At 34.4% G+C, this 12669-nt stretch overlaps 1 long non-coding RNA gene across 3 annotated transcripts in view; it reads left to right on the top strand.

Moving 5' to 3' along the window:
- The window catches only part of LOC118579248, a 63926-nt gene that overhangs the window by 14308 nt on the left and 36949 nt on the right, over window positions 1-12669 (top strand). For 2 of the 3 annotated variants that reach the window (XR_004944455.1, XR_004944454.1), the window contains exons 2-3: window positions 406-439; window positions 8551-11047. This is a non-coding gene — a long non-coding RNA (uncharacterized LOC118579248). Of the gene's footprint in view, window positions 1-405; window positions 440-2814; window positions 2867-8550; window positions 11048-12669 lie in introns of those variants that run through there. The other variant, XR_004944456.1, reaches the window with a different exon arrangement.

The raw sequence follows: 12669 nt of genomic DNA, 5'->3' as shown, positions 1-12669 counted from the left end.
ATTTGGAGCTTGCCAGTTTTCCTTAATCAATTCCTAGTCTGTTAAACTAAAAAAAAAAAATCATTTTTTAAATTTCTACACATTTCTTAGTAGGAACTTTTAGATACTTTAAAAATTTTAGAAACTTTGATTTTGTGACATCAAATAGCTGTGTCTGTTCTCATTTCACCCTTCCATTCTTTAAATTTTAAATAAATAATCCACTTTTCCACTTTTCACTCTGTGAATTCTAAATCTTTTAAAATCACCTTATAATTTTTAATATACCCATATATACAGAAAACTAACAAGTGCAATTTGCTTTTGTTTTACTTTTCTGGTCATAACATCAGATGTTTGTTTAATATTATGTTTTCCTCAGCTCTCCAAATGTACAGCTTAATTTCTCTAATTTCTTCTCTATAGGTCTTCTCACTATCTGCCTTTTTAAGCTTAAAAAGTAAGTGTCTTTTTCATTGGTATATTGATAATCTTCATTTTCATTCAGCTTAATTTTTAAGAGTGTATCATCTTTATGCATGTAATGTGTGTGCATGTGTTTGTATGCATGTCACATGTGTGTGTACATCTATTTGTACATGCATGTGTGTGCATGTATGTGTGGAGGCCAGAAGCTGATGTCAGATCCCTGATTGCGTTCTGTCTTGTGAAGTGGCATGGCCTATCAACAACACTTAGAGCACACTGGTCTGGCTAACCAGCTTGCTCCAGAGATCTCCTGTCTCTACTTCCCAAGTGCTTGGAGTATAGCCACTACCCACCCATCACTTCCTGGGGTGCTGTGCATTCTACATTCTGCAATAATGAACAACCACATAGGCTCAAGTAAGCTGTGTGAAGAAAATGAACATATCAGATTTTGAAATAGGTACAGTTAAGTACATTTTTCTCATCTTTGAAAAATATATTATCAGAAATTTTAAAAAGTTTGTTTCCATTGTCAAATAATTGCAAATATGAGTGCTGGTGAACATTTTGAAACAATGGGAATGTATTTCTTTTCATATTAATTTTAATATTGTTGCAAACTGTCTAGGCATTCTTTCATATGGTATAATTTTCTTTTAACAATTCTGGAAGTCAAAGATTTCTCAGAATATAATGAATACTAGTGATCTTAGTCTATGATTCTCACCAAAATATGTATATTTTATAATATTCCTGCAAATATATATTATGTTAAACATGAGCATATAGGTATTAGATAGAATATAGATATTTTCCAAGTACTATATGTAATTCCATGTAATTTATACATTCATTAAGACCCAACCATTTGCTTATATGTGAGACTTTTTGCAATTCAAGATTAAATAAAGATCATTTAAAAGTGTTTTTAATTCATTTGTTATCAGCTAAGAGTGCTTTTATCTACTGAGTCAGAGCATGCAACATAGACCTTTTCATCACTTTTCTTCAGGACTCACAGTTTAACATCAAAAGTATCCCCGCTTGACTTCTAAACAATAGTTCCTTTGAGATTGTAACGTCTCTTCGTATTCTACATAAAAGCTGAGAGAATGAAGGAGACGATGTGGGCAGGGAGAAAAGGAACACATAGCGATCAGTGAACATAAAGACAACATTACTTGGTATATTAAGCACAAAATCAGCAGACACCAATACTAAACGCTTATAATAAAAATTTTTAAAGGATTTAAAAGAATACGATGACTGAAATCTGGGAAAATGGTGAGAATTTACCACAATTATCTCTTCTATCATCTATCAGAGAGAGTGATTCTTAAACTATAAAAGAGAGTAAATTTCTTCAAGAGAAATTTAAGCATAAAATATGCTCTGATATAACTGGGAATAATTTCATTGCTTTATTGGATTTTAATCTTCAAATTTCCTTTGCTAGATCGTAGGACCAGAAAATTATCAGGAAATTTATAAGACAATTGAATCTCTCTGTATGATGGGTTTTAGAGGAGTCAGTCAAATTTGGGTAAAAATTTAGGAGAAAATCAAAGGTATTATAAATTTCTGAAGAAGAGAAAGATAAATTTCATAAAATCTAGTATAAAGTTGACACTGAGAGAAGAAAAGATAATATATATCTAGAATAGAGTAGAGAACAAATCATAACAATTGTTTTTGTTGATCAAGAGTGACTTCCCCATTGTGAATCTTTGTCAGTTTAACTACTAGGCATGAATGCCAACATTGCTTTGTTTATGTCAGCACAATGTTCTCAAACACAAGGCCCCCCAATGTGCCGCTTAACATCAATAATGTTTCATTTTTAATATGCTCTAGTGTTCCCCACATATGACTTTCCAGGACTGCACAAATTAGGTCTACTCTTTTCTACTCATCAGCTCTGAAAGAATTCCCTGACCTTATCTTCAGTTTCTCCCACTGTTTCATGTTCAACTTGAAAATCACCCCAACTAAAAATCCACAATTAAAATTAATTTTAAGGATACATTTTAAAATCACTGCAATTGGTATTCTTATGTAAGGCTCTGTTTAAAATGTTATTTCTCTTGTCAACAGTATGTTGGTAAGAGAAGTAGTAATAAAGATATATCACCTTCGTTTGATATAATTAGATATTTGGGGATTTTTTTAATCAAAATTGAAGATACAAGGGGCATAGAGAGTTTGTGTGAGTGTGTGACTGCAGAGTTCAAGAATTCACTAAAATATTTTATGGATTACAAAATAATAAACATATTACTTTTCACTCCATGACTCACAAATGTCCTAGCAAATGCTAATTTATAAATAAATGTTCCTCTAATTTCTCACAATTACAGGAAATGGTAAACAAAAATGTAGTTTTTTTTTTTTTTTTTAATAGAACCAATGGAAATTTATTTCCTTGTTTGTTTCTCTGGTGACCACTGTAGGTTTGTCTGTAAGTATGGAAATCTTTACATACTAAATATGCTCTAAACAATTAGAAACATCTTTCATATTCCATCCAAAATCTTTGATTATTTTGTCAAGTTACCTATTAATTTTGTACTAAATGTATCCCTTTGAGTTAATGATATGGAAACATCTTCAAAAAAGGTCTCTCATGATTTAATCATACACATTTGGAAATTAGTGAAAAATATGTTTATTAGAGAATAAGGTGTGTATTGCCAGCTAACTATTCCCCGGAGTCTTCACTACACCAAATGTTGCTTGGCAATTTCTATGATTTTCTTAGCCTGATTTACAGAAATGAAGAGACAAAAAACCCAGGGGATGTACGTTATATAAAGTTGTAAATATGGTATTTATCCTACGTTGGCATTTTTCTATGTGGAAAGCTTTACACATAAAGAAAATGAGAATTTTACAAAAGACTTTAGTGTAAGCAAAGGCAAGACTCTTCCAAGGATGGAGTTCTAAAACAGCTTGAGTGACAGTTTCTGCTTGGGAACCATCTGGAGGAGAGACTCTTCAACTGAGGGAAAACGCATTTGTATCCTAAGGTGGGAGCATAGACTGTCAGAAGGTAGATCATTTGTATCTTTCATTTATGTACTCACTTGATTGTGGTGCCACATAGGTTAGCTTGTAAGGCCTTCTCTATTTGGGGCTTGATTCAAAGTTAGTTCTCCATGGCCCCTTGTGATATACTGTGCATGTTATTTCATACTCTGGGACTTCTCTATGGTCCTTTTCAGGACTTTCATTTCTTCGTTCTCACCTGAGGAGTTGTATGCAGCTAACTTCTTCTCCACTTCAAGCACTGCTTCTTTCAGGCTGCCACCTCTGCAGTGTTTTCTTCCCACCATTCACAGAACTCCTTTATCGTTATGTCATCATTGCCCCGATATTTCATAGATCTCTTCAAAATTGCTAACTTGAGTGTGTGTCTGTTTCATCAGTAGTGAGTTTCATTCGAATATAAGTGGTATTAATTCATCAGGGTATATATGGTTAACCATAGAACATATGTAATATATAGCATTGATAACAGTATTTAATCAATAAATCATTAATATAATTTAATGAATAAAAATTCATTAGATAATTTTATAGTGATTTAATTAATATGTCATTTATCTTCAAAATATTTTCTATGAAACATCTATTCTGGTTAACTGCCAATACTCACTAGAATACTTATCATTATTTTATTCAAAATAATGAAACATTAAATGTGATTGCTCACATTAGATGAGAATTAATAAGTAAAAATAGTAATTTCTGTAACAATTCTTAATTCAACATTTCTATTTACTAAAGGATAGATTTTCTATGTACATTTCAGTATATCAGCAAGAGCTATTTATCAAAGTTACATTTTAATCTTTTTTATAGTTTGTTTCTTTCATTTTAGGTTATAGAATTGAGTTAACATTTGAGGCATTCACGCATTACATGTTCCAGAACATAGTTCTTAACTTGGAATCTGGGGTCTTTCCAACTATGCATGCCAGAAACAGAATCCCGGATGGGAAGGTGGGAGAAGAAAGATTGGAGGTGTGCAAAGGGAGTTGTGAAAAGCAGCAGTGATTCAATATTTTAACTACTTCTTTTATATTTTGAGAACATAATATAATTACATCACATCCCCTTCATCTCTCCCTCTGAACCATTCCATATACCCCTTATTGCTCTCTTTCAAATTTGTGGAATTTTTTTCATTAATTGTTTTTACATGCGTACATACATTCCTAAATATAACCTGCTCAGTCTCTATAATGTTACTTATATGTATGTATTCAATCACCCCTTGTCAGTGATTCAGTTTTAAGGAACTTTTGCTTTGGTCTGTTTTCAATGTCTAGCCCAAGCAAATTATACATGTAAAATGAGGACAACAGGTAGATCATTTTTAAAAATACTGTTATGTTTATCATTCTATAAATTTTTACAGGCAAAATATCTTAGTTACTATCACAGTAAATGGAGCCCAGATCAGGGGAGGGAGAGAAATGGATAAAGCCAATGTCTACTTTTGCCTAGTCACCATGGCTTTTCTTCTCTTGGAGTCACTCAAGGTTGTACAGTGCCTTGAGCTTTTCATTCATGTTAGTGGTTCTCAATCTGTAGGTCAGGACCCCTTGGAGAGTCAAATGATTCTGTCACAGGGGTCAACTAGGACCATCAGAAAACACAGATATTTGCACTATAATTAATAATAATAGCAACATTACAGTTATGGAGTAGCATTAAAAATAATTTTATAGTGGGGGATCACCACAGTTTGAGGAATTAAAGGGCTACAGCTGTAGGAAAGGCTGAGCACCATTGTTTCATTCCCACCTATATGCACATGAGTAGTAGACACTTCTGAAAGACACCATTGGAAGTCTTCAGTGGAAAACTGAATTTCAAGAGCATGAGTACTGAACAGACTTAGATTGCCTTTCTCACTATATTCCTGTTGTTGACCTGGTTGCCACCATGAACTACTTTGGCCATTATTTTCTTCATTTGCCATTTTCCTGGCTAGAATATTCTTTCTTCACATCATGATACCTTGAGTTCTGCCTCCAAGGCCTCAGGAGAGTTCACAGAGACCTTCTGTACCCATTCATTTAATGTAGTCCCTTCCTTTCCCTCTTCCCCTCAGTCAGCAGCAGCACTGTCCCTTCTGGGAGCAGGGAGATCCTGGTGCGCCTTTGTGATTTCTGGTGCTTCCTGGTATTCCTTCTGGAGCACTGGCTTAACACCATCAGTCCCAAGTTTAGAATGGCTTTTGTCTCAACATCCTGAGCTGGCACATTTGTAACCTCTGCTGCTGGTAGATATTTCTAATTAACACAAATCCCTTTGCTTTTATGTAAAGCATTGATATCGTTGAAGGGAATGTATTTGTTGTCTATCTAACCTGGGCCTTGAAAGGAAAAATATTGATTTTGGGGAAACAATCTTAAGTAGATTCCTTTAATAAACATACTGTATCAGAATCTGAGATATTGGAAAGAGACAGTGGCTAGAGCTATGATCTAGTTGCTTTATAGTTGCTCTGGACATATGTTGAATTAAATAAATAGTATCAGGAGACACAATCTATTATAGTCTGCTCTATACCTTTTTCTCATGTGGAAAAGCTATTCATTTTATTAATAATCTTGAAATGAATGGATGTTTGTGCAGAGGCACAAGCAAAGAAGCAAATAGGGACATCGATCGCTCTTGGGGACAGTAGTAGTGCCTTCCTTTTCAATAAATGCATCAACTACCAGCGTCAAGCAGTTGACTCCATGTAGAACCATTTGGCTACTGCTGTAGACAACTTACTTATTCATAAGAGATAAGGAGTTTTGTTCAATAACATAGTAGACTCTTCTTTAAAAAGCAACATAAATTATAATTGGAAATGGACCAAAATACATGATGTATAATGCAATACACACATGTGACCTGGAACAATCTTAATTGGACTTGATCTCATGAAAAAATAGTCTGAAAGGCAGCTGAATTCCAACAGAAAAATCTCCAGAGAAAGAATACTGATCCTGAAGAAACTGTTGTTGGAGAAATGTAAGCAAGAAGTGGAGCCAAGGTTTGCCTGAGGAGCCCTGCAGAGAATGGAAATTCTACAAAGGATAGATGGTCAGTTTTGAGTCCCACTGAATGAGGCCACATTAACAGATGGAAGTGGGCATACAAGCCCCAGGACTCAAATGCTTCGGGTTCTCTCTGTCTTCTTCCACCATCCTAGAGCCTGGCACAATCCAAAACAAGGTAAGTTAACCATGAGAATAGAAAGAAAGATAACTTGGAAATGCAGTTTCTCTTTTGCCATGACCTCCGCTGCACTATGCCTCTGGAGCATGGCAGACCAGGGGTAAGGAGCAGAAGCTTAGTTGTAAGTTAAGTTTGGAGTTTTTAATAACTCTCTCTCTGGATAACTACCAGTTTCAAAGCTGAAGAGTTTAAGTGAATCAAATACCAGGGCATTTTTGGAATTGAAGACAAGGAGCTAATGAAGCATTTACTGAGGGAGAGACCTGCTCTACAGATCAAATTTCCAGGGGTGTAAAAAGAGAAAAGTGAGTCAGTGAGTTCATTTTGCCAACTCTACTCCTTCAGAATATTATAACTACATATTCAAAAATCACATGTAAAGGCATACATTGATGCATGTGTCATGTAAAGAAAGCATCTCTTCCATTTTATTTTTCTTTTTAACATTACTGGCTTATTGTTTTCTCAGTTGTATTTCCATGTTTTCCTTCCTGAATCCTTTACGCAGAAAAAAATAAGTGTAAAAGTTTTATATGTAAAAGCCTATATTTTCCTTTATAATTAGAGAAATTGTCATTTAATCTGAACCTCACATGCAATGAGATAAATTTGATATTCTGCCATACTTGCATATAAATATTTCTAAAACACAAATCATGTCAAATCACCAAGATCAAAATTAGATTTGAAAATGGATTCAATAATGTGTTCAAAATGAAATAGAATTAATTCTAATTGCATTCACAGAGGACTTGAAATTATACATAAATCTGCAATATTGGATTATATTAGATATGAATTAGTATAGGGTTTGCATTCAGAAAAGTATATTGTGTTAATATGTGAGAACCATTTAGCCAGAACATTAGAACAAGTGTTCGACCTTAAATCCATCCCATGTTCCATCACCTTAATGTCATTGAACAATCTGTTCACTTTTAGTTACCAATGTTAAATACCTTAAAAACTAGAAAGTTTAAAACAATGAAACACTTAGAGTAACTAGGATTTATATTTTACTGGAAGATAACACATAAATAGGAACTCTGCTAGCCATGATGGTTCATGACTGTTATCCTAACACCAAGGAGGCAGAAACAGGACCACCACAAGATTGAGGCCAGCCTAGCTAGAGTACAAAGCAGGTTCCAGACAAGTCAGGAAGACCTTGATGTGAATATTATATATATATATATATATATATATATATATATATATATATATATATATATGTATATGGTGACTATTTTCAGACCTTAGAAACTAGCCTATAAAATACTGAATTTAGATGTGAAGGCTAGCAGCAGTCTGTGCTTTCAGCATGCTGGCAATAAAGAAATGTCATTTGGAACTGACATTGGTATTCTATTAAAAAATACCCTTCAGATTTTGCAGATTGGTCCTATGCATGAAAAACTAAATGTTTTCTAATGAAGATTATCATTTTAAGTGAGGTGTACAAAGATATTTTAGTATATAAAAGTTATTTAATGTCTCATTCTCAGTAGTATAATTCATGAAATGAAGTAGGCAGTCTGTTGCAATAGCCACACATGAAAAATTAAGTTCTCAAATATAACAAAAATGAGTAAGTAGTGACATTAATAATTTCTCTAAAAATATAGTCCACCAAATTTACTGTTTTAATTAAATAACATTCAGAGTTCAAGGGATCTTTAAACAGCTCTATGATCTTCAGTAAGACTAGTCTCCACTTTCCTCTCCTTAGTGGATAGAACTTTTGCTAGGAATAGGAATGCTTTAAGAAGTTCTCACTTTGGCTCTCATGCCAACAGAGGTTAATGGAGGCCATGAGATACAGAGACATACTCAACAGGGATTCTGTGGGTGCTTTTGTTTATCTTACACAGGTTCCTCTTTTGTTTCTTTCTCTTTCTCTAGCTCCCAGTGGAGACTCAAGAAAGGATTCTCGTCTTGATGTTATTCAAGCATGAAGACAAAGTCTAGAAGAAGGAAGAAGTATAAGAAGGACCCAGATTCTCTCCCTCCACTCCTCATGTTTTCAAGATAACTATTATAAAGTTAAGTTTCAGAGATGGACTTCTTTTTCCTGACTATAAATGCATCACAGTTCAAACCATGCCTGTTAAATCCCTAAGCAGTCCATTTAAGCAAATTTAAAGGACTCACAGAAACCTAATGTTGCCCATAAAATTGCAGAAAAAAAAATTAGAGTGCTTTTTTGTTGTAGTGGTAGAGCTGACCATTTTTAATTTCTAGACTTCGGAGTAAATATAAATGCTTGCTTCAACTCCTATCATTTTCTCATATACAAATGTATAAATACTCCATTAATATGGTATAGTGACTCATTTATTTTAAACAACATAATGAGAGATTAGATTTTGTGTGACTCTTTTCTTTTTCAGATGACAAAATATCCCAGTGAAGACAGATTTTATAGAGCTAAGCCTTGTCTGCCTGTCCTCTTCCAGATTATCAAGAGCCATTATTACCCAGGAGAAGCAATATTACTGTTCCACCAATGAGTAGCCTATGTCCCTAGATTGCATTCTTTGTTCAGTGCCGTTGCTGATGCAGATTTTTTTCTGTTGAAAATGGTCACTTTAAACATCACAAATCTATGCCCCGAATACTCTTCCTCAGCTGTCCTTTAAATTGAAAGATAAAAAGTCAGTGAGTCAAAGCAATTCTCAAAAAGAAGGGAAAATTGTTTCTAAAGACTATTCATTCTGAGAGGGCTTTATATACTCACCTGTCAGGTATGAGTAGCAGCTTCCTGTATCTAGTACAGACAGCACATTTTGATGGCCAAAATTTGAATAGCCAGTATTTCCTGAGATAAATTTACTTTTAATGGTAGTTAGGAACATTGCCTTCTTAGGTTTTATTATTCTTTCTATACTCACTGTCACCAGACACTGGGATAATTTAGCTGTCCATATTAACAGAGGGTTTGGGAAAATTGGTGCATGAAAACATACAATGTGATGTCAACTGTAGGCAATGTTTGGGAAATATAGAAGAATAATAAATACTGCTTAAAGAGAGAGAAAAAAGGCTTTAATCAAAGAGAGCCCAAATAATCTAAATAAAGTCTCATGCTGGAAGGCAGTGAACCAAACAGTAGACTAAAAGTCTTTATTTTCATTTTTATTTAAATTTTTCCATTTACATGCCAACCCCAGTTCCCCATCACTCCCCCATACCCCCACATCCCACCCCCGTTGTCCACTGCTCAAAGGCCATTCCCTAAGATTCTTTCTTACTGGAACAAGGTCAGCACAGCGCTTGTTCTGAGCACTGTGTTTGTGCTTCACCTTCTGCTCAAACCTACCTAGGGTCTTCTATCAGCAGCGAGAGACACCTGCAGAAACCCACATCCCTCTAACAGGATCAAGCAGTTCTTGTCCAACGATGTGCACACAGAGCACTCTTGCAGCAAACAGCACCTACCCTGACTAGAGGAAGCAGAAGCAAACAAACACACTAATGGAAGAGATTCACTGTTTTAGGAGTAAGGCTAACTACCATCAGACACTTCTTGAAATTATTCTAAGATACAGAATAAGTTATTTTAAATTATCCAGAGCAAATAAATCTAATTAAAATATTTTATAATACAGATGTCCCCAGAAACCTCTTATAATGTTAAGAATAAAAGGAAAAAAAAAAAGGTCTTGCTAATATCTGCACTGCAAATTATGAATTCCACATAGAGGATAGAAATACCAAGCAAAGACCAAAGAGATAGAAAATTTGAGGATGTTTTTAAAATTCAACTTTTAGTGATGATTATTTTGGTACACCTGAAGTCCTAGTACTTGGAGGCTAGTGCAGGAGTATTATGTATTTCAAGCCCATCATGACTGTAATGATAGAATATAAGGATAAACTAATCAACAAAAATCTAGGTAAATGAAATTAAGTTCCTGTAATATTAATATTAGGAGATAACAGAAAAATTATCCTACAGATTTATTATTCCATTTTTGTTTCTGTGAGTGACAAGATGGGATATGAGTGGTACACATCTAAACTACCATGCATGCCCTATATTCACTTATGAAAGATCTGTGGGTGTGTAAATGGGTTGGCTAAATACAATGTATTTCCTTTTATATAAAGTGTAGTTAGAAGTTACAGTTCCTCATATGCTAAAGTTAAAAAGTTATATGATCAATATGATCATGTACATCATTAAAGAATGCAAACTAAGTCATAAGCAAAATTTTGAATATTTTTTCTTTTAAGACTATCATTGAATAAAGCAACAAAAAACACATAGCATACATTGTAAATTACTAAACACAAAGATGAATGTGAAATAGTAGAAAAGCTAACAACTTAATGAGAAGTCAGTAAACATTTCATTTTTACAGTTAACAGATGTGCCTTCAGTACCAACAAGCAAAAGGTATGAGAAATAATTACAAAACAATTTAATAATGTGTCTTTTCATTAATGCAATCTTTTTAAAATTTGAGATTGTAATTTAATCACAACATATTTTCCTCTCCCTTTCTCAGAACAAGCCCCCCTCCACACACCCCTGCTCTCCTTCAAATTAATGACCTCTTCTTTCATTAATTGTTATTTCATGTATATGTATATTTGTGTATACCTATATAAACAAATGTATATACATATATATTCCTAAATATATCCTGTTGCATTTACATAGTGTCACTAGTATGTATGTTTACAGTGTTTATTTGGATTCATCTGTCCATGTACATTTCACCTATGAAGCCAAGTGTTGCTCTGCAGAAGCTTTACTCACATTGCTGCTGGCACAGTTCATGGTATCTTGCCTCATGTCCATTCTATCTCTTTCCACCTTTATAAGGATTTCATGTTGATGGTGGAGCATGACCTCTCACACTGCCTTCATGGTTCTCTTATTCGTGTGTAACCATGATACACAGAGCAATTAACTTTCAGTGTACTGAAGTGTTGGTTAAAGGGAGACAGGGGATATCAATAAAGTCTTTATCTTTTATCAATAAAAGGCAGTCTGATTTTCTCAGTTTCTTTAGTATGATGATAAATGGATGGAAAGCACACACACACACACACACACACACACACACACACACACACACACTTACACAAACAAACAATAAGTATTGGCCAAAATTACAGCAATCCTGTATTGGCTTGTTTCCTCTTTTCCTCCCTAGTTTCCTGACTCCTAAATGAATAGGAGTTAATCAACTAATTAGAGAGTGCTACTGAAGTCTTTGCCCTCAGGATTATTCTCTGAAGACTAGGAAAGCATCCCCATTACCTTCTTTATACACCACCACCCATGCTCAACCACTCCTTCCTACCAATAGTACCCCTCCTATATTGATGTACAGCTCTTGTTCAGATAGCCACAGCTACTGTACATTTACATAATTATAGCAGTCCATGTCACAGCTGAAAGTCAGCACACATAGTAGTCCTTCCCATCATTCAGCTCTTATAGTCTTTCTATACCCTGGTGATCTCTGGGCCTTGAAGGTGAAGATAGTGATAACATACTTAGGGCCTAGCATGCAATAATAACTTATTTTTGATGTTTTGACTATTTTGACTGTCTCTATTAGCCTTTACTCATTTAAAAAGAAGCTTCTCTGGCCAAGGCTGAGAGCAATCTAAAGACATGAACATTTTCAGAAGGTAGTTTGACAATGTGTCCTTTATCATAAAATCATTAGTAGTGCCCCCTTAGGGCCTATGACTTCCTCTGCTATAGATTTTTTTTTTTGCCAGATTTCCAGTACCAGGTATTTATTCCTTTCAATGAAGGTCTCAAATCCAATTAGAAAATATTTGGCTACTGTAAAAACAATCAGGCACTATAGACCCCATGGCCAGAGCTTGCCTAAGGTCAGTAGTATGAAGGGTAAAGCCAGAATTTATTTGAAACCATTGCTTATCTTAGCCACAAAATAATAACACTGATGTCATCTAAGGCAAGTGTGTCTCAATATAACTCTTCTCTTATTTTTCCAAATACCTCCTTTAATTGCCTGTAGTCAATGGCAGGAG

The sequence above is a fragment of the Onychomys torridus genome, chromosome 3, assembly GCF_903995425.1.
Source record: "Onychomys torridus chromosome 3, mOncTor1.1, whole genome shotgun sequence".
Taxonomy (NCBI): Eukaryota; Metazoa; Chordata; class Mammalia; order Rodentia; family Cricetidae; genus Onychomys; species Onychomys torridus.
The sequence above is the reverse complement of the archived record's forward strand: the minus strand, read 5'-3'. Positions and strand labels throughout refer to the sequence as shown.